This window comes from Amblyraja radiata, chromosome 11, assembly GCF_010909765.2.
Source record: "Amblyraja radiata isolate CabotCenter1 chromosome 11, sAmbRad1.1.pri, whole genome shotgun sequence".
Taxonomy (NCBI): Eukaryota; Metazoa; Chordata; class Chondrichthyes; order Rajiformes; family Rajidae; genus Amblyraja; species Amblyraja radiata.
The window spans coordinates 46,829,336-46,851,177 of NC_045966.1; the positions used below are offsets into that span (position 1 = coordinate 46,829,336).

General features: G+C 42.8%; 1 protein-coding gene across 4 annotated transcripts in view; it reads left to right on the top strand.

Moving 5' to 3' along the window:
• LOC116978600 (arf-GAP with Rho-GAP domain, ANK repeat and PH domain-containing protein 3-like) overlaps positions 1 to 21,842 on the top strand; it is a 173,210-nt gene that overhangs the window by 35,569 nt on the left and 115,799 nt on the right. Inside the window, exon 2 of one of the 4 annotated variants that reach the window (XM_033029860.1) lies at positions 16,490 to 16,575. The exons of the other annotated variants lie outside the window; for them this stretch is intronic. The gene's annotated coding sequence lies outside the window, so the exon portion shown is untranslated. The remainder of the gene's footprint in view (positions 1 to 16,489; positions 16,576 to 21,842) is intronic. 4 annotated transcript variants of the gene reach the window in all.

Sequence of the window (21,842 nt, forward strand, 5' to 3'; positions counted from 1 at the left end):
ATTGTGAACATGCTACTGATTACAGAGTTTGCAAAGTCATCTGCTTCCAGCCACACTTGACACTTATAGGAAACATACTTCTGGGAAATGAAGCTTTTTAAAATCGTATTTAAACCCAGTTCCCACGCTGAGCTTTTCTAAGTTCTTCCAAGTGCTTCTGTATCTATTTTAAGATGCCTGGCTGAAGACCAAATCCTGCTGTTGCTAGAAGTTCAAAACAGAAATAAAGTGCTCGGGGTACACAGCGGGTGGGGCAGCATCTATAGAAAGCTATTGAATTAAAGATTTGGGAGAATAACCCTTTGGTAATTGAGCTTCCTGCTTGCTGAAGTTGAAGCTAAACCAGCTTTTCTTTGAGTTTAATATTTTTTTCCCCCGTGCCTTAACTTTCTCCTTTATTGTGAAATTCTCCAGTCAATCAAGTATCTAAATTCAAGACACGATCTTGTTCTCTGCCCTGCATATTTCCAGAAGACAGACTGCAGCTCTAATCTTTATGGATTTGGTAAAAATTAAAATTATTACTGCATCAGTCATACCAAATGAATGTAAGTAAAAAAACAATAGTTTAGTTTAGTTTAATTTGGTTTAGTTTAGTTTAGTTCTTTTGTCACATGTACCAAGGTACAGTGAATAGCTTTTTTGTTGCATGCTGTTCAGTCAGCGGAAAGACTACACAAGAGTCGCTCTGCAATAAAATCTGGCAACATGATAGGCCCGGATATTGTGGGCAGAAAGACCTGTTCTCATGCTCTACAACTGAACTTTCTATGTAACTGCAGGTCAGGCAGCATCACATGGATGTGACATTTTGGTCAGGACCCTTCTATAGACAAATTTATAGTAGGGAGGAGAAAGATGGAAAAGAGGTGGGGGGGCAGGACAAAGCCTGTAAAGCCTAACATATCCTAAGTAAAATGTGCTACATGCAGTTGGTTGAAACCCAAACCTTCCAGAGCAGGCCAGGACTTATGATCAGGCCTGTCATGTCCTGTATGACATGTTACAATACCTCAGATCTGTGATGTGTAGTGCAGAATCTTATTGAGATCAACCCATGAGCTTAATCAATAACCAATCAGCGGCGGACGCAGTGGAGTTGCTGCCTTAAGGTGCCAGAGACCCAGGTTTGGTTCTGACTAATGCTGTTGTCTGTACAGCGTTTGTACGTTCTCCCTGTGACCGCCTGGGCTTCCTCCAGATGCTCTGGTACCCTCCCGCACTCCAAAGACTTACAGGTTTGTAGATTAATTGTCTTTGGTAAAATGTGTAAATTGTTCCTAGTGTGTAGGATGGTGCTAGTGTACAGGGTGATCGCTCGTCAGTGTGTACTTGGTTGGCCGAAGGGCCTGTTTCCGCGCTGTATCTCTAAAGTTTAAAGACATTGACATTTTTCACTGGAAGAGCCTATGATTTTATTGCATGAATGTGAGAAGGAAACCACAGAGACCTACGATCTGCAGATGCTGGAATTTTGAGAAAAACACAAAGTACTGGAATTACCCAGTGAATTAGACAACAATTATGGAGGTGACATTTTGTGTTGGGACCCTTCTTCAGACTGATTATAGTATGGGGGGGAAAGCTAGAATGGAGCTGGGGGCAGGTGCCTGGCAAGTTATAGATGGACACAAAAGAACACAAAGTGCTGCAGTAACTCAGCGGTCCAGGCAGCATCTCCGGAGAACACAGATAGGTGACGTTTCAGTTTGAGACCCTTTTTCAGACCCTCTTGATCCAAAATATTACCCACCCAAGTTGTCCAGAGATACTGTCTGTACTCTGCGCTTTGTGTCCTTTTGTGTATTAACCAATCTCTGCAATTCCTTGTTTCTACGAGTGATAGGTGGGTACAGGTGATGTTAGGTATGGGGAGAGTGTTTGATTGACAGATGGATGAACAACGGTCAGAGAAAGCCAGGGTATTTATCAGCATACTTCATATAATTTTTATGCATGTTATGATTAAATTTGAAACGTGTGAAACTAAAGCCTGTTTTACTTGTGTCTTCTGGCCAATATTTATCCCTAAATCATCTTCACTGAAGGACACAGTACATTGCTATGTTTTTCTATTTTATAACAATGGTGTGACTTCAAAGGTACTTTTATTGGGTCGATAAAAATCTCTGGGAATGGGCCCAGAAAACAAGTCTTGTTGAAGATAGTGATATTCATACACAATCACAGCAAACATAATATTTTAATTTAATGGAAATGGAGAAATGACTGTCAAATTTGTAAGGATGAATATTCATTTTGGATGAAGAGAGTTGAAAAAGAGAGCAAATTTATATGAGTAGAGTAACTCAAATTTATGAGTTTATCAAATGGGGAGAACAAATCAGCTGCCTATAAACTTTTTAATTGCACAATTCTGGTTTCTTCAGCCCAGTACAATTGATAATTAATTGAATTGAACTTTGAATTATGTTTTTAATATTTGTAGGTGATATCACACCAATGGTAAAATTTGGCCTTCTCCCCATAACCCTTGATACCCTTACTAATCAAGAACCTATCAATCTCTGCCTTAAAAATACCCAAACGAGGTATGATTTGGAAAGTACACAAAAAAGCTGGAGAAACTCAGCGGGTGCAGCAGCATCTATGGAGCGAAGGAAAAAGGCAACGTTTCCGGCCGAAACCCTTCTTCAGGCAGATCAGAGGTGGTGGGGCGGGGAGAAGAAAGGAAAAAGGAGGAGGAGCTGGGGGATGGGAGGAGACAGCAGGAGGGCTGAGGAAGGGGAGGAGACAGCAAGGACTAACAAAATTGGGAGAATTCAATGTTCAAGCCCCCTGGATGCAGACTCCCCAAGCGGAATATGAGGTGCTGTTCCTCCAATTTCCGGTGTTGCTCGCTCTGGCCATGGAGGAGACCCAGGACAGAGAGGTCGGATACGGAGTGGGAGGGGGACTTGAAGTGTTGAGCCATCGGGAGGTCAGGTTGATTATAGCGGACCGAGCGGAGGTGTTCGGCGAAACGATCGTCCAACCTCCGCTTGGTCTCACCGATATAGATCTGCTGACATCTAGAGTAGTGGATGCAATAGATGAGGTTGGAGGAGATGCAGGTAAACCTCTGTCGCACCTGGAACGACTGCTTGGGTCCTTGAATGGAGTCGAGGGGGGAGGTAAAGGGACAAGTATTGCATTTCTTGCGGTTACAAGGGAAAGTGCCCGGGGAGGGGGTGGTACGGGAGGGAAGGGAAGAATTGACAAGGGAGTTATGGAGGGAGCGGTCTTTGCGGAAGGCAGATATAGGGGGAGATGGGAAGATGTGGCGAGTGGTGGGGTCACGTTGGAGGTGGCGATACTTGTTGTATGTGACGGCTGGTTTGGTGAAAGGTGAGGACTAGGGGGACTCTGCCCTTGTTGCGAGTGGGGGGAATGGGGAGCGAGAACAGTGTTGTGGGGTATGGAAGAGACCCTGGTGCGAGCCTCATCTATGGTGGAGGAGGGGAACCCCCGTTCCCTGAAGAATGAGGACATTTCAGATGCCCTGGTGTGGAACACCTCATCCTGGGAGCAGATGCGGCGTAGACATAGGAATTGGGAGTAGGGGATGGAGTCCTTAAAGGAAGTAGGGTGTGAAGAAGTGTAGTCCAGATAGCCATGGGAGTCAGTAGGTTTATAGTGGATGTCGGTCAGAAGTCTATCACCTGCGATGGAGATAGTGAGGTCAAGGAATGGTAGGGAAGTGTTGTAAATGGTCCAGGTGTTTTTGAGTGCCGGATGGAAGTTAGTGGTGAAGTGGATGAAGTCAGTCAGTTGTGTGCGGGTGCAGGAAGTGGCACCAAAGCAGTCGTCAATGTAGCGGAGATAGAGGTCGGGGATGGGGCCCTGTTATGTATTGAACAAGGATTGCTCGACTTAAGCAACAAAGAGGCAGGCATAGGGAGGAGTCAAACGTGAAGTTATTGAGGGTAAGGACCAGCTCCGCTAGGTGGAGGAGAGTGTCAGTGGCCGGGTATAGGTTGCTTCTCTGTTCGAGGAAGAACCGGAGGGCTTTGAGACCATCCTGGTGGGGGATGGAGGTGTAGAGTGACTGGATGTCCATTGTGAAGATGAGGGGGTGAGGGCCTAGAGAATGGTTTGGAAAGTATGGGTCAACTGGACATATTCACTGGCATTTAGAAGGATGAGAGGGTATCTTACAGAACATATAAAATTCTTAAGGGATTGGACAGGCTAGATGCAAGAAAAATGGTCCAGAACCAGGGGTCACAATTTTAGAATAAGGGGTAGGCCATTCAGGACTGAGATGAGCAAAAACGTTTTCACCCAAAGAGTTGTGAATCTGTGGAATTCTCTGCCACAGCAGCAATGGAGGGCAATTCACTTGCTGTTATCATGGGAGAGTTAGATATAGCTCTTTGGGCTAATGGAATCAAGGGATATGGGGAGAAAGCCGGAACGGGGTACTGATTGTGGATGATCAAAGAGCCAAATGGCCTACTGCTTCTATTTTCTATGTTTCTATGATTTGTTCAAACGAGAATGATTGTCAATATTAGGTATGTCATGATAACAAATTAATGACTTTTTCTTTAGAGATAAAGTGTGAAAACAGGCCCTTTGCTCACTGAGTCCATGCCAACCAGTGGTCTCATACACACTAGTACTATCCTACACACTAGGACCAATTTATAATTCTTACTGAAGCCAAGTGATCTACAAACCCAGATGTACATCTTTGAAATATGGGAGGAAACCGGAGCACCCTGAGAAAACCCAAGCGATCACAGTGAGAATGTATAAACTGTACAGACAGCTCCCGTGATGAGGATCGAACTATAGTATCTGGCGCTGTAAGGCAGCAACTCTACCGCTGCATCACTGTGCCACACTGGTACTGCCACTGACCTAATAGAATAAGCTAGCTGTATATCTATATTCAAGACCTTAAGACACGGGAGCAGAATTAGGTCATTCGGCCCATTGAGTCTACTCTGTCATTCGATCATGGCTTGTGTATTTTTTCCACTCAACTCCATTCTCCTGTCTTTTCCCCATAACCTAAATACATATCTAACCACCAACACTTAGTGTACAGGATGCAGAATATTTTCCCTTCTGATGTGTTTCCGATTCTCACAATTGGCACTGTTTCCAGAGCACAAAATATTTTGTCGGGCTTATCTGCATCGTCAGTGCAATCGTAATTTGCTCTGGTAACGTGTGATTGAATTTCCACAGTGTTGCCATTTGATTGGACAACCATCACAATTACATTTCACTGTAGAAAGAACTGAATTTCAAATACGTTTCACCAGAAAGAAATAGTGGTTACGGATAGGAATGTTTAAGTCTAATAAGACCAGATCAAATAGGCAGAGTGTAAAATCAACTGGACAGAATTATCTCATTCTGTGCATTAAATATGGTGTGATTTCCACTTAGTAGAGTTTTGCTGTGAAATAGTTGGGTGCAACTTTTGTAAGTTAAGTTCTAGGAACAGTATCTCCTATTTGCGACAAATGTCTCTCTCAAGAAGCAACTATAACACACTCCTTTGCCTCTTGCATAAAACTCCATAACTTTTGGAAAGAAATCTTTGAAATTTTCTCAAAATTATTAAAAACAAAACTGGACCCCCATATAGAACTGATTATTTTCGGAACAGCGGGAGCTGCTATCTGAGCTATCAATATTTCAAAGACGTTTCCTTAACTATAGCCTGATAATGGTGAAAAAACGTATACTTAAATTTTGGAAAAATGCATCTCCCCCAACTCTTAAAATGTGGATTACAAACATGTCTGAGACGCTACATCTTGAAGATATGAGACTTGTCTTAGCAGGAAAAAGAGCAATTTTCAAAGATATGGTCTCCTTTCATTGATTCATTACAAGGATAGTATGGTGCAACTCAACTTCGGAATTAAACCGAATTACGGACTGGGTGATGGGTGTGATGAGAAATGAAGCAGGTATATCAACACATTGGTTTTTTTTTCCTTTTTTTCCTTTTTGTATTTTTATTGTTTTTTTTAAGTTTTTACTCACTCACTCTTTGATTACACTCATTTGGTAGTTTAGGGGTTCTATCCTTACATATTCACTCTATTTCTCACTTTCTTCCTTACTTGCTCTTTCTCTCTTTTTGCATTTCATCTTTGTTAAAATCAAAATGGAAGTGTATTATGTCAAATGCCGCGGTTTATACTTTTGTACACTGCTTCTAATAAAAAATATAAATACAAAAATAAAAAAAATAAAAAAATAAAGTTCTAGGAACAGACTTGGGCCATTTGCCCCATCAAGTCTACTTCGCCATTCAATCGAGGCTGATCTATCTTTCCCTCTCAACCTCATTCCCCAGCCTTTTCTTCATAACTATCTTAACATCTTACTAATGCTTTGGATGCTTTGTCATGATCTTCTGTTGAAATTACTTAATCGATTGAAGGATGTGAAATGTGGAAGAGACCGAGCTGTTTTCATGTGGAAAATTGGAGGAAGTCACGGAGAAAATTAAGAACAGAAAACAAGTTGTTTAAGAAAAGAATGAGGATTTTTATTAAGTGAACGTTTATATTGATTTATTTTGAGATTTGTTGAAAAATGAAGTTCTTGAAAGCACTGCTTATGTGCCCTTCGTCCGCCTCTGGTTTTGGTGTCACGAGAGACATGCAGCTGCTGGAAAAATACGGCTAACCACAAACAGCTGGAGTAGCTCAATGGGTCAGGCAGCATCTGTGGTAGGAATGGATTGGTGGCATTTCGGGGCTGAAGAAGGGTCCCGACCTGAAACATTACCTATCCAATCCCTCCACAGATGCTGTCTGACCCGCTGAGTTTCTCTTGCACTTTGTGTTTGCTCTGGTTTTGTTATGTTGAAGCGGCACAGTTGTAGAGTTGCCGCTTTACAACACCAGAGACCCAAGTTTGATCCTGACTGCGGATGCTCCGATTTCCTACTGCACTCCAAAGACATGCAGGTTTGTAGGTTAATTGGCTTCCATGAATTGTTCCTAGTGTGTCGGATAGAATTAGAGTTTGGGGTGATTGATGGTCGGCAGAAGGGCTTGTTTCCACACTGTATCTCTAAATTAAACTCTAAACTAAATGTTGGCCATGCACGCAGAGCCCTGGAAAGGTTCCAAGCCCTCTTTGTGCTAATCTTCTTCAAACTCTCGAGTAGTTAATGGTTTAGAACATTATCCAAGACTGATTGTCCTTGGCTTCCTTAACATATTTTTCTCTGTCAGGAAACACTTAGGGAATCTTTTACGGACATGGAAGATAGACACAAAATGCTGGAGTAATTCAGCAGGCCAGACAGCATCTCCGGAGAAAAGGAATAGGTGATGTTTGGGGTCGAAACTTCGTTAGACTGTCGTGCCCATAGACAATGTATTTACATACATCTTTACCCTTCCCTACTCCAATCTAAGTGAGGTTCCCACCTACTTTAAGAAGACTACTATCATCCCAGTCCCCAGTGCCACAGTAAACCAAGGTAGTGTGTGTTAATAACTACTGTCTGGTTGCTAAGCCTCCACCATCATGGAACGCTTTACGAGACTGATCATGGTGCACATTAACTCCAGCCTCCCAGAAAACCTTGATCCACTGCAATTTGCCTTCTGCTGCAACAGGTCCAAAGCAAATTTCATCTCCCTGGCCTTGTACATCTTTGGAACATCTGGATATGGAAGGTTTGGTGGTTGGCAGGACATTGCCCAAAGGCTCATCAGTCAGCGGGACCCACCCGAGGGCTTATCAGGCTATGGGACTGGTTACCTACCCGGAGGCTTGCTGGACGGCGTAACCAAGCAAGCAACGTAACTGGAGACGTTGGATGCGAGGATCTGGCTCGAGGGCCAAAAGGAGGGTGAACCAAAGTAATGCCTCCAAAAGCTTTCAAGGTTGGCTGCAGTACATGCCCCCAGACCACAAAGATGGCACGGAGAGGAGAGGGACGTTGGTTCGCTGGATCTGCATCGAGTACATCGAGTATTGAATACATGGAGCATGCAGGTCGACCGGACTTTGGACTTTTAATAATAGTACACAAATGGCAGAGCCTGCATTTGTAATACAGCTGCTCCTCGACCTAAAATGGGGTTACGTTCTTATAAACCTATTGTAAATCGAAAATATCGCAAGTCGAAAACGCATTTAATACATTGCGATCACATGACTGGAAGTGATGTGCGGCTCGCTGCCATTGCCGAGCATTTGCCAATCGTAAAGATGAAATATCGTAAGTCGAAGCATCGTAAATCCAGGAGCATCTCTATATGCAAAAAGAATTTCTGCGGTTGCTTATGTGACAAAACGCACCATTGAATAACAAGCACACCTACATCAGACTCTTGTGTGTTGGCTATGGGTCGACCTTCAGCACCATATTTCCAACCAAACACATCTTTAAACACCTGGATGTAGGACTCCGACCCAACTCTGCAACTGGATCCTTGACTTCCTGACCCATAGGCTATATTCAGCATGGATAGGGAGCAATCCTCCACGATAATTCTAAACACCACTACAACAGAGGTCTGTATTCTCAGCACCTTGCTATACTCTCTATATACTCACGACCGTGTGAAAACCTTTACTCTAGCGTCACTGACAAGTTTGCAGATGATCCCGCCATAGTGGGCCAGATCGCAATCAATGGTGAAATAGAATACAGGAAGGAGATAGGGAGATTAGTAACAAAGTGTGAAGACTGTAGGGCAGCACAGTGGTGCAGTGGTAGAGCTGCTGCCTTGCTGCATCAGAGACCTGGGTTCAATCCTGACTATGTTTGCACATTCTTCCTGTGACTGCAGGGGTTTTCTCTGGGTTAATCTCTCACTCCAAAGATGTACAGGTTTGTAGGTTAGTTGGCTTTGGTAAAATTGTAAATAGTCCCTAGTGTGTCGGATAGTGGTAGTGTATGGGGATTGCAGGTCAGCGCGGACTCAGTGTGCCGAAGGGCCTGTATCTCTAAACTAAACTAAAGAACAAATTCACACTCAGCGTCAACTAAATGACGAATCTTCGAGTTCCAAGATATAAATATCATCAACAACTTGTTCTTGTCCAACCACAAGATGCTCTAGCCAAGAAACCACATCAATGCCTCAACTTTGTACAGCTGGCTTTCGAAATTAGGCATGCCTCCAACGACTCTTACCAATTTCTACACAGCATCACAGCTTGCTGTTGCCAAGAACACAAGAAATTGCAGAGTTGTGAATGTAGCCCAGTGCAGCACGCAAACCAATCTCCTTCACCCCAAACCCCCTCCCTTCCATCGACCCTGACAAATGTCACATTGGATAACAGCTAACATAATCAAGGACTACTCACACCCAGGTCACTCCACTTTTCCCGACGGGCTTCAGGCTAAAGATACTAGAGCAGATTCAAGAACAGCTTCTTCCACACCATGAACAGACTCGTGAATAGACCTCTTGCATACAAAAGATGTATTCTTGATCTCCGAATCTCTCAATGATGCAGCCCTTCATATTTGTTTATCTGGACTTTCTTTGTAGTTGTTACATTGTATTGTGCCTTACTTTTCTCTCTTGTACTACCTTGATGTACTCTATGGTGTGGTTGCTTGGATAGCATGCAAACAACGGTTTTCACTGTATCTTGAAACAATAACAAGCCAATAAAACTATAGTGTTTACATCCTCAACTGCTTGTTTATTGAGGGAATGGAGGAGGGTAGAGCATTCTTCGTTTTGTGAGTAACAGTTGGTGCATGGTAGGAGATTATCAGTTCAGTCTATTTCCTTGATGTTTAGGTTCCAGGTTTAGATTTGGAGATAGAGCTTGGAAACAGGCTCTTTGGCCCACCACGTCCATGTTAACCAACGATCACCTTTACACTAGTTCTATTCTACACCGTGGGGAGAATTCTTTACAGAAGCCAATTAATGTACTAACCTGTATGTCTTTGGAATATGTGAGGAAACCGGAGCACCCGGCGAAAACCCACGCAGTAACAGGGAGAACGTACAAACTGTGTATAGACCGCACCCGTTGTCAGGATTAAACCCGGGTCTCTGACACTGTAAGGCAGCAACTCTACCACTCTGCCACTGTGATGATGTGTCATGACTCAAACAAGGGCCTGCATGTTTCCACTGTAGCTTCCCTCAGTTACAGTGGCTTGCAAAAGTATTCATACCCCTTGAACATTTCCACATTTTGTCACGTTACAACCACAAACGTAAATATATTTTATTGGGATTTTATGTGATAGACCAACACAAAGTGGCGCATAATTGTGAAGTGGAAGGAAAATGATACATGGTTTTCAAATTTATTTACAAATAAAAAACTGAAAAGTGTGGCGTGCAAACGTATTCAGCCCCCTTTACTCTGATACCCCTAAATAAAATCCAGTGCAACCAATTGCCTTCAGAAGTCACCTAATTAGTAAATAGAGTCCACTTGTGTGTAATCTAATCTCAGTATAAATACAGCTGTTCTGTGAAGGCCTCAGAGGTTTGTTAGAGAACATAAGTGAACAAACAGCATCATGAAGCCCAAGGAACACACCAGACAGGTCAGGGATAAAGTTGTGGAGAAGTTTAAAGCAGGGTTAGGTTTAAAAAAATACCCCAAGCTTTGAACATCTCACGGAGCACTGTTCAATCCATCATCCGAAAATGGAATGAGTATGGCACAACTGAAAACCTACCAAGACATGGCCGTCCACCTAAACTGACAGGCCGGGCAAGGAGAGCATTGATCAGAGAAGCAGCCAAGAGGCCCATGGTAACTCTGGAGGAGCTGCAGAGATCCACAGCTCAGGTGGGAGAATCTGTCCACAGGACAACTATTAGTCGTGCACTCCACAAATCGGGCCTTTATGGAAGAAGGCGAGAAGTAAGCCATTGTTGAAAAAAAGCCATAAGAAGTCCCGTTTGCAGTTTGCCACAAACCATGTGGGGGGGGGGGGGGGACAGGGACAGGGACAGGGGGACAGCAAACATGTGGAGAAAGGTGCTCTGGTCAGATGAGACCAAAATTGAGGTTTTTGGCCTAAATGCAAAACGTTATGTGTGGCGGAAAACTAACACTGCACATCACCCTGAACACAACATCCCCACTGTGAAACATGGTGGTGGCAGCATCATGCTGTGGGGATGCTTTTCTTCAGCAGGGACAGGGAAGCTGGTCAGAGTTGATGGGAAGATGGATGGAGCCAAATACAGTGCAATCTTGGAAGAAAACCTGTTAGAGTCTGCAAAAGACTTGAGACTGGTGCGGAGGTTCACCTTCCAGCAGGACAACGACCCTAAACATACAGCCAGAGCTACAATGGAATGGTTTAGATCAAAGCATATTCATGTGTTAGAATGGCCCAGTCAAAGTCCAGACCTAAATCCAATTGAGAATCCCTGGCAAGACTTGAAAATTGTTGTTCACAGACGCTCTCCATCCAATCTGACTGAGCTTGAGCTATTTTGCAAAGAAGAATGGGCAAAAATTTCAGTCTCTAGATGTGCAAAGCTGGTAGAGACATACCCCAAAAGACTTGCAGCTGTAATTGCAGAGAAAGGTGGTTCTACAAAGTATTGACTCAGGGGGGCTGAATACTTTTGCACGCCACACTTTTCAGTTTTTTATTTGTAAATAAAATTTGAAAACCATGTATCATTTTCCTTCCACTTCACAATTATGCACCACTTTGTGTTGGTCTATCACATAAAATCCCAATAAAATACATTTACGTTTGTGGTTGTAACGTGACAAAATGTGGAAAAGTTCAAGGGGTATGAATACTTTTGAAAGCCACTGTATGTCTGCACTTCATTACTAGAAAGTCCTTTAGCTTGAAGCAATGCTACTTCTGAAACACTGAGTCCTTTGCTCCCTAAAGTGCTAAGCAGCAAGTTGAATTAGCCTACCCTTTACTTAGACCATAAGACATCAGAGCAGAATTAGGCCATTCAGCGCATCATGTCTCCTTGGCATGATCTAATTTCCCTTTCAACCCCATTCTCCTGCCTTTTCCCAGTGACCTTTGTCACCCTTAAGGGGCCGTCCCACTGCGGCGACCTAATCCGTGAGTTCAGAAGACTGTCTTCGACCTTCAAGGTCGAGGGCACTCGCCTGAAAAACCTCGAGCTGGATCGACCGTCAGTGATGAAACTGTGAGCTGGATCGACCGCATGCGCACACACACACAACACATTGCAAAGGCGGGGGCCAGGGAAAGCAGGGGAGCGCTGTCTGAAATTCACAACTGCGATGAACAGAAAGGTAAAAAATGGTTGGCACTTAACGGTAAGTCCTTTAGAGAGCGCGGGGGGGGGGGGGTTGTGGGGGTTGTGGGGAGGAGAGTAGAGAAGGGGATAGAAGAGGGGGAGAACGAGGGGGGGGGGGGAGAAGGAGTGGAGACACTTTTAAGAAGCCAGACAACTTATAATACAGGTTAGCGGGCATTTTACTTACCGGTCGGTTTTCCTTGATCCTGAAAACTCCAATGAGCCAATTAAAATTTCCGGTCAGCAAAGGAGATTGCCTACGGCTGCCCTCGACTGCCTGTACCTACATAGCGGCCCAACTCCACTGCAGTACGAGTTAAAAAGAACCATGCCGACCAATTTTTACTCGTGGAAAATTTTTCAACATTTTCAAAAATGTTGCTGAGGCCACAAGTAGGTGGGAACTTCCCTCGAGCATGAAGGAGAGTTCCAGTGACCTCCTAGGACCTCCTAGGACCATGTGTCGACCATGTTGCGAGTTTGAGTCGGGGACAAGCTCTTCTAAACCCGCAGATTAGGTCGCCGCAGTGGGACAGCCCCTTTACTAATTAAGAATCTATCAATCTCTGCTTTATATCAATCCAAGCAATGAATTTCAGAGATTCACCACCTTCTGGCTTAAGAAATTTCTCTTCATCGCCATTCTGAAGGTACGTCCTTTTATTTTGAGGCTGTGCCCTCTGGTTCTAGACTCCTACTACTGGAAACATCCTTACCACTTTCCCTCTATCTAGGCCTTTCATCATTCGGCAGTTTCAATGAGATGCCCCTGATCTTTCTAACCTCTAATGAATATAGTCCCGGAGACTTCAAATGCTCCCCGTATGTTCTTAAGCCCCTTTTTGTTTTGATGTGGTGGGTGTTGGGAGGTGACGCTGATGATTATGATAGCCTGTGATCAGGAGTTCTCAAGTTCCCAGTAAATTGTGAGCCAGCTGTATCCTGTGTTTAGCTGTGTTATAATGGGAGCAACTTTGAACCTTATGTGAAGGAAGTGTCTGCGATTTGGATAAAGAGATAAACAGCGATATAAATAGGAAGATTAGGCATATTTTCTACTGGCTCAGTTTTCATTCCAGCTCCTGGGAACCATAAATATCTTCTTGTCAACACTATGGGTGCAGTGGGTTCATAGATACCCACTCAGCTGTCCAGGGAGGGTCCAGTGAAGACACATTACATCCTCTAGGTGCGGCTGTAAAACATACAGGGCTGCAATTTAGAGTGCTCAGTGTCACATTTCATATGTGTCTCTCAATGCATTTACTTGTAATTTCATAAAGTCTGTGCATCTTAGATGCTCAGAGGAGGCCCTGCAGCAGCCTGGGGCTTGCCTAGATCTTGTGCCTGACCAGAAGACCAAGCGTGTGGATTGGACTAGACTTTGAAAGCGACGCCAAAACCTGGCGACCTTTGCATGCGGTCCCAGTCAATAGCCTGTGCTCAACTTTGACAGCGTTGGTTTTCTCCGGGTGCTCTGGGTTCCTCCCACACTCCACAGATGTGCAGGTTTATAGGTTTATTGTAAATTGTCCCTATGTGTATGATAGTGCGAGTGTATGGGGATCGCTGGTTGGTGTGGACTCAGTGGGCACTGTCTCTAAAACTAAAAATAAAAAACTAGTGCATCTTGCAGTGGATGTTTTACTACAACAGTACCATTCTGCTCACCAAGTATGTATCAACTCTTTGAAAGAATTATCCAGTTTGTCCCACTTTCCTCCTTCTCCTCCTGTCGTTGCCTCATAGCGCCAGGACCCGAATTTGATCCCGACCTCTGGTGCCGTTTGTGTGGTGTTAGTATGTTTGCCCTGTGACCACATGGGAATTTGTAGGTTAATTGCCCCTGGTGTATAAGGAGTGGAACCGAAAGGAATGGGATAGTATGGAACTAATGTGAACAGTTGATCGATAGTCAGTGTGTAATTGGTGGGCCGATGGGCCTGTTTTCATGCTGTATCTTTCAATCAATTGTTCACTCAGTATTGAAATTTGACTGCTTTTAGGTTGACAATTTTAATCAAAACCATTTCCAGAACACTTCATAACAGCTTGTGTACATTATATAAAACTTTGGCATGGATTTAGTAATCAAAGGATCTGCACTCATTAGTGCCCTTGGAATCATACAGCATGGGAAATTTCGAGTAGCCCAACTTGCTCACACCAACCAACATGTCCCATCTACACTTGTCCCACCTGCCTGCATTTAATAATAATAATAATAATAAATTTTATTTTCGGGCGCCTTTCAAAGTCTCAAGGACACCTTACAAAAGTTAACAGAAGAGAAAAAAAAACATATAATCGGAGAAAAAATAAATAATGACATCATCAATACACAAATTAAAGATAGAAATCGTTCCAAAGACACAAAATCAAAAAATCAAAAAACACAATGTGAAGAGAGAGCAGCGGCAGCTAAAGCGCGCCAGCGTCCACTCTCAGGGACTTGCATTTGGCCCATATCCATCTAACCCTATCCTGTCCACGTACCTGTCTAAATGGTTCTTAAACATTGAAATAGTACTTGCACCAACTACCTCCATTGCAGGTAGACCAGTGATGGTCTTGGCATCATGACCAGCACAGGTATTGTGAGCTGAAGGGCCTGGTCTTGTGCTGTACTGTTCTATATCATCAAATATTTGTCTTTGTCTGTCTGGGAACATAATCCCGAGGTGGAACAAAAAATATGGGGTCAGTTCTGGTAGTTTGGTATCAGCCATGTAAACCATTTGGACAGCTCACGGAGAATAAGCAGGGATAGTGAATTGGGAGATGGACCAACAGTAATTTGGTTATCTTGCCAATTAAATTCTAGCTTACAATGATTATGTATGAAATAACAATTTGAATATACACAACCAATTAAGGCAGAACTTATCTTTGAAAGGAAAATACTATTTCACAATATTCTGAAATACCCTTGAGCAAATAGCAACCCATACATTATAGGCAGTACAATGTCATCTGCTGCCTTTTGACTTCACCATACTGATCTCTGACCAGTCGTCACCATAAATGTCACCTATCAATGTTCTCCAGATATGTTGCTCGACCCATTGAGTTACACCAGTACCTTGTGTTTATTAGCCTGATGCTTGTAGGGAAGAAGCTGCTCATGAGCCTAAAAGTTACAGTTTTCAGGTTTATTTTTCTTCCTGATGGCAGGAGTGAAATGAGAATGTGGCCAGGGTGGTCCGAGTCCCTAATGATGCTGACTGACTTTTGGAGGCAGTGACTCATGTAGATCCCTTCGATGGTGGGAATATGGAACTATGGATACTCCAGCACTTTGTGTCTTTTTTTGCTGTCTATGTGGAGTTTATATATTTTCAGATAACTGCATCGGAACCCATTAATGCTCTGGTTTCTTCCAAAATTCCCAAAATCATGTGATTTGGTACTTAACTTGCAACTGTTAAATTGCTATTATGATTATAGATGAGTGGTGGAATCTGGGAGGACGATGTCAATGCAGGGAGAATAAAGTCACATTAGTGTTGATGGGAGTTTGGTATCAATTTGGAGGACACACGGAAATAGGGGCAGTAGGAGAACATCTGGACCCTGAAGCCCATCCCTACATTTGATATGAATGTGGCTGATTTGCCGCATTCCTCTACTTTTCTTCTGTGCCACTAGTGAAAAAGCATACCTCCGGATTCAATCCTTTCATTCATTGTTCTATATCTCTCTACATCATCATCTATATCTCCCGTTTCCCATTCCCCTAATTTTCAGTCTGAAGAAGGGTCTTGAACAGAAACGTTGCTCATTCCTTCTCTCCAGATATGCTACCTGTCCCGCTGAGTTACTCCAGCATTTTGTATCTACCTATGGATTCAGGGACAGTTTCTTCCCAGCTGTTATCAGGCTATTAAACCATGCAATCACCAACTAGAGTGTAGATCCTGACCTACATCATTGGAGACACTCAGACTATGTTTAATTGAACTTTACCAGATTCTATCTTACTCTTTTCTTATGTTATTCCCTTTATCCTGTATCTGTGCACTGTGAATGGCTTGATTGTAATCATGCATTGTCTTTTCACTGACTGGATGGCATGCAACAAAAATGTTTTTCACTATACTTTGGTACACGTAACAATAATAAATTAAACTAAATTAATACTTCCCCTCAGCCTTCAATTGCCCAATCTATGGCTATCACATTGCAAACTCCTAGCACGACAAATCATTAGACTGGCATACCTTCCTGAACATGTGTAATTGAAGCACTTCCTCTATCAGTTCTAACCAGGTTGTGGAAATTGAAGAGGTTACATACAACAGAGGAGAAGGTGGGGATGAAGCGAGAGACGGATTTTAACACAATGGTGAGAATCTTGTTTGTGTCTTTGCTTCATCACAGTACGGCAGAAGTATTTAGTTCAGTTTAGTTTATTATTGTCATGTGTACAGAGGTACAGTGCAAGGCTTTTTTTGTTGCATGCCTAGTGTGATGTGTTTCATGTTATGGGTCTTTCTGATGTTGTTTCTGTTTGGATCTCAAATTAACTTCACAGTGTGTGAAATATGTTAATATACAATTAGTGGCCTCTCCTCGACTTTCCGGTGTAATGGAAAGACTGGTATAAAATTTTAATCAAGCATCATCATCTGTTAGCAAGATCATTATCAGTTTAAACAAGAAGCCAAAATGACATTTCCTGCTCAAAATCTGCATGTTGTGTCAAGATATCATATTTGACCCACAATAGTCACAGTAGCAAGTATTTGCCCAACAGGAAAAGACGCATTGAAGTATTTTGAAAAGTGTAGGAAGGAACTGCAGATGCTGGTTTAACCAAAGATAGACACAAAATGCTGGAGTAACTCATTGGGACAGGCAGCATCTCTGGAGAGAAGGAATGGATGACATTTTGGGTCGAGACCCTTCTTCAGACAAGTATATTGGTCCATATGAATGCAATACTTTCAAGTTCAGAACAATAAATCGAATCAAGGATTATTAAGAGAAGGTCGGGAGGGTTTTATTGTCATATGTCCAAAACAGAACAATTAAATTCTAATTTGCGGCATCACAAGAGATATGTATACATTATACCATAGTAAACAATAAAAATAAGTTCAATATATAAATTAACAAACAATATATTTTTTTTTAAAAAGCAAAGCCTCAATTTAAGAATATGGAGTAGGCCATTAAGGACTGAAAAGCCTTTTCACCCAGAGAGTTGTGGATTTGTGAAATTCTCTGCCACAGAAGGCAGTGGAGGCCAATTCACTGGATGCATTCAAGAGAGAGTTAGATATAGCTCTTAGGACTAATGGAATCAAGGGATATGGGGAGAAAGCAGGAACGGGGTACTTATACTGGATGATCAGCCGAGATCGTAACGAATGGGGGTGCTGGCTCGAAGGGGTGAATGGCCTACTGCTGCACCTATTTTCTATGCTTCTATGTTTAATTCCTTTGGTGAATCAAGGTAGGTCATAGTTTGGGGTATAGCTGAAGTTTGTAGTGTTCAATAGCCTGATGGTTGTAGGGAAGAAGCTGCTCTGCTCCTGAACCTGGACATTACAGATTTCAGGCTCCTATACCTTCTGCCCAATGCCAGGAATGAAATGAGAGTGCAGTCAAGGTGGTGTGGGCCCTTGAAGATGCTAGCTGCCTTTTTGAGATTGATCATATAGATCCGTTTGATGGTGAGGCGGTCAGTACCCGTGATGGACTTTTTGTAATCTTCTTCATCCTGGGCATTTGTCTTGCTAAATTAGGCCGTGATGCAACCAGTCAGTATGTTCTCTACTGTTCAACTTGAAGTTCAAGAGTATACTAAAAGCATCAAAAAGAGGAAAAAGGATATAAAGTGCTGTAGTTACTCAGTGGTTCAGGCAGCATCTCTGGAGAAGGTGAATGGCGGCATATTGGTCAGGATCCTTCTTTTGTCCGGCAGTTGGAAGGCTCCTGGCCTGAAAAATTACCTATCCTTGTTGTGCAGAGTTGCTCTCTGACCCTCTGAGTTACTTCAGCACTTTGTGTCGTTTTTTTGTAAACCAGCATCTGCAGTTGATTGTTTCTACATTTAACTAAAATAAGGAAGTGCACATAATGCAGAAACATGTGAGGTATTGCATTTTGGAAAGTCTAACATGGGCGGGACCTACACAGTGCATGGTAAGGCTCTGGGGAATTGTAGAGCAAAGGGATGTTCTGCCCACCAGGAGGGGGGAGAAGCTGGAATGACTGAGATGGGAATGGTTGATGGGAAGGAGGCTATTTTGTGTGATGGACAGGTGTGCGTTCTCAACTCCCTGGTATTTCTTGTGTCTTGGGCAGGGCAGTTGTCATACGAAGATCCAATGCATCTTGATGGTATGCTTTTAATGGTGCATCTGCAATAATTGGTATGTCATTGGAGCCATGCCAAATTTCCTTAGCCTTCTGATAAGTAGAGGCATAGATGTACTTTGTTGTCTATGGCATCACTCTGGTTGGACCAGTACAAATTGTTCATAATGTCTACTTTTTAGGAACATGTAGCTCTGTTTTCCGAGGATAGGTGATAATAGGGAGTCGAGGTTGTAATTAAATCTCCAGAATCTTATTGAAGCAAAGCAGCCTATTCCTTCTCCTAATTTGTGTTTTTTTATGCACCATTTTGAAGTGGAAATATATGTGGTCCCTTCGCTATCATCGGGTTTAATACCTGAAACTCCCTAACCAACAGCTTGTTGATGATTCGGGCGGCACAGTGGCACAACTGTTGGAGCTGTTGCCACACAGAGCCAGAGACTCTGGTTCGATCCTGATCTCGGGTTTCCTTCTACATCCGCAAGTCATTTGGTTTTATAGGTTAATTAGCCTCCGTAAAGTACCCCTAGTATGTTGATATTGGATGAGAAAGCAGGATAACGTAGAACTAGTGTGAATGGGTGATCAACGACCGGCGTGGACTGGGTGGGCCAGAGGGCCTGTTTCCATTCTGCATCTCTAAACTAAACAGCTCATTGTGAGTAACTTCACCTGAATAATGGTGGCAATTTAAGATGGCAACTCACAATCACCTTTACAAGGATAGTTAGGTATAGAAAATAAATGCTGATCTTGCCATGAATATCCCTATCCTAAAAAAATGTTTACAAAGTCTCACCGTCCATAATCTGAGTTTCTATACGTCTGTATCTTCTGCACTGTATCTGCATTCTCAGTGTTGTGTCTAGGCTGTTTGTTTGATTATAGTATGAAATGCTGTACAGATTTGTACAAATGGTTTATTTCGGTAGTTTTATACTGACCGATAGAGCTTTTTTACTGCAGTGTTGCAATGCAGGGAACTCTGCAATGCAGGGAACTCTGCAATGCAGGGAACGGTTAACTTTGTGACACAGCACTTACAGACTTTAAAGAACTGTTGAAAAGCACACAAATTGCTGGAGTAACTCAGGAGGTCAGGCAGCATCTCTGGAAAACATGGATAGGTGACGTTTAGTAACCTGAAACATCACCTATCTATATGCTCCAGGGATGCTGACTGACCTGCTGAGTTATTCCAGTATTATGTGGCTTTCCTTGGTAAACAAGCATCTGCAGCTCCTTGTTTCTTCATTAAAAGAACAGTTCACTTTACAACCATTCCAACAGCCTCCGCTCATTGCTATAAGCAGATAATCTCCTATGTAGGAAGCTGATGGTTGTCCACTATTACTGCTCGAACTCATATTTGACATCTGCACATCTGCATTCAAGCATAGAAGTCTGAGGTGGTCTGTGTGGTCCTCAGCTCTCTGGCCCCCTGTTCCTCACTACTTTAGACTATAGAGAGACAGTGCGGAAACAGGCCCACCAAGCCCGCACCCACCAGCATATACCTGCACTATCGTACACTGTAGGGACAATTTATAATTTTACCATAGCCAATTAACCTATAAACCTGTATGTCTTTGGAACGTAGGAGGAAACCTCCTCCTCTATCAGCTTGTTCCATATACCCACCATCCTCAGTGTGAAAAACGTTATCCCTCGGGTTCCTATTAAATCTACCTCTCACCTTAAATCTATGTCCTCTGTTGCTTTATTCCCCAACATTGGGTAAAAGACTGTGCATCTACCCCATCTGGGGGACTTGATAGAGGTTTTTAAAATGATGAGAGGGATAGACAGAGTTGACGTAGAAAAGCTTTTCCCACTGAGAGTAGGGAAGATTCAAACAAGGGGACATGACTTGAGAATTAAGGGACTGAAGTTTAGGGGTAACATGAGGGGGAACTTCTTTACTCAGAGAGTGGTAGCTGTGTGGAATGAGCTTCCAGTGAAGGTGGTGGAGGCAGGTTCGTTTTTATCATTTAAAAATAAATTGGATAGTTATATGGATGGGAAAGGAATGGAGGGTTATGGTCTGAGCGCAGGTATATGGGACTAGGGGAGATTATGTGTTCGGCACGGACTAGAAGGGTCGAGATGGCCTGTTTCCGTGCTGTAATTGTTATATGTTATATGGTTATATCTGTCCCCTTCATGATCTTACACATCTCTATTAGATCAACCCTCATTCCCCTGTGCTCCAAGGAATGAAGTCCTGGCCATACTCAACCTTTCCTTATAGTTCAGGCCCTCAATTCCTAGCAACATCCTCATAAATCTTCCCAGTTTAACAACATATTTCTTACGTAGGATGGAACTGCAGATACTGGTTTAAATCGAAGATAGGCACAAAATGCTGGAGTAACTCAGCGGGAGAGGCAGAATCTCTGGAGAGAAGGAATGGGTGACGTTTCGGGTCAAGACCCTTCTTAAAACAGGGTGACCAAAACTGAACACAATAATCCAAATGCGGCCTCACCAATGTCTTGTATAACTGTAACATAACATCCCAACTTCTGCACTCAATACCCTGACAGATGATGGCCAATGTTCCAAAAAGCATTCTTGACCACTCTATCTACCTGTGATGACACTTTAAAGGATACCTCATCGCTGCCCTACGATGAGTCACTTCTGAAGATACAATAGTGTTGATTAAGGGGCTTTGGGTAGGTGCATGGATATGTAGGGAATAGAGTGATATGGATCATGTGCAGGCAGTTGAGCTTAGTTTATCTGGGCATCATGTTCGGAACAGATATTGTGGCTGAAGGGCTGTACTGTTCTATGTTATGTTTACTGCAGTAAAGCTCCATTAGTAAAGTTGCAAACATAGGTTATGAATAACTACACATGCACGTATTGTTCAAATACAGATGTCCGTCATCTAAGTTCACATCTACGTTGCAAACTAGGTGAGTTTGGAAATATGGCCAACATATAATGCTAGAAGTGGCTTCAGCACATCAGTAGGGATATGAGACTGAGAGTTTCAATCTGCCATAATGTCCTAATAACTCACTGAAGTTTTTCTCACCAATCATACAAAGCACCACCAAACAATATAGAATTTTTATAGGATTATAGAAATATAGGATTTTATAGGATTATAGAAATATAGGATTTTCCTTTCAATTTATTACTGTTTGATCAGTGCTTTCTTTCAAAACTTTAGAAAATAGTAAAAAGTGAAGTCAGATTGTTGAGTAAGTCGTTTTACAACACATTTATCCTGCAACATCCTTCTGGTTAGTTTCAACATTCATACGTGTGTGT